Consider the following 1,093-nt stretch of genomic DNA (forward strand, 5'->3'; position numbering starts at 1 on the left):
CCGGTACATTTTTGGACAGTGGGAGAAAACCAGAGCAAGCGCACACAGCCACGGGGAGAATGTGCAAACTGCACACAATCAGTTGCTTGAGGCGGGAATTGACCCTGACTCTGTGGCATTGTGAAACAGCAGCGCTCATGATGGTGTCAGCCTGAGATGGGACTTATTTGCCTTCTTTAATTGGGAAAAATCTCTGTCATTGTGAGCATCTGGAAATACCAGCTCCTTCGGCAGAATAAGGAATGAATATGTCATTAACCTTTGTTTGTTTCATGTCCAAGAATACTCAGATCAATAGCTCCATTGATTACCTCTGCTGGTCATGTTCGCAAAGAGATCTAGCAAATTGCCAAGTGTGATTTTCCTTTCAATAAATAATTTCGACTCAATTTTGCTGCAAATATCTTTTCCTAACTTTGTGCTTTTCTTCTTTTACATTGGTGTCTCACACCTTACAAATGACAGCAAAGGTGTGAATGGAGATGGAAGCATTTAACTCATCAAGTCAGCGGCAGATTTCAATGAGATCACGGCTGATTTGGTCAGTGCTCAGAGGGCAGTGCTGTCTGTAGTCATGGCCGAGTGGTTAAGGCGTTCGATTACAAATCCATTGGGGTTGTCCCACGTAGGTTCGAATCCTGCTGACGACGTTATGAATGCTTCCCTGCTGGAACAATTCAAAGTTCAGAAAGCCTGTTTTGCAAACCAGGCCTGTAATTTGATTAGACTTGAGAGACTCGAGTTCTTCATCTGAAATGCTCCACATTTAAAACATTATCTCTGTTTCTCTTTCCAGATACACTGCTCGACATTTCGGGTTTCTGCAGTTGTTATTGAACGCCCTGAGCAGAAGTGCTGCTCTTCATTAGATTCCTTTCATCCCTTGTCCTCTGTTCTCTGACTCTGGTCATTGGCAACACTTCCTCTTGCTCGTCAGAGTGCTCATTCCCCACTGCTCCCTCCCCCATCATTACAAACAACCGCAGGAAATTGCCACTTAACCATTCTTGTTCCAAAGTGAAACTCACCAGCCTAGGAACTCTCTCCACCAAACGGGACTTCTCATCCCTGGACATGGTGCAAGCCAGATGAT

General features: G+C 44.6%; 1 non-coding gene across 1 annotated transcript; it reads left to right on the top strand.

The window, feature by feature from the left end:
• The first annotated feature begins 568 nt into the window (after positions 1–568).
• On the top strand, positions 569–650 carry trnac-aca (transfer RNA cysteine (anticodon ACA)). Its single transcript has one exon. It is a non-coding gene; the product is annotated as a tRNA-Cys (tRNA).
• The last annotated feature ends 443 nt before the right edge of the window (positions 651–1,093 follow it).

Source organism: Chiloscyllium punctatum, chromosome 50 (assembly GCF_047496795.1).
Source record: "Chiloscyllium punctatum isolate Juve2018m chromosome 50, sChiPun1.3, whole genome shotgun sequence".
NCBI classification, from domain to species: Eukaryota; Metazoa; Chordata; class Chondrichthyes; order Orectolobiformes; family Hemiscylliidae; genus Chiloscyllium; species Chiloscyllium punctatum.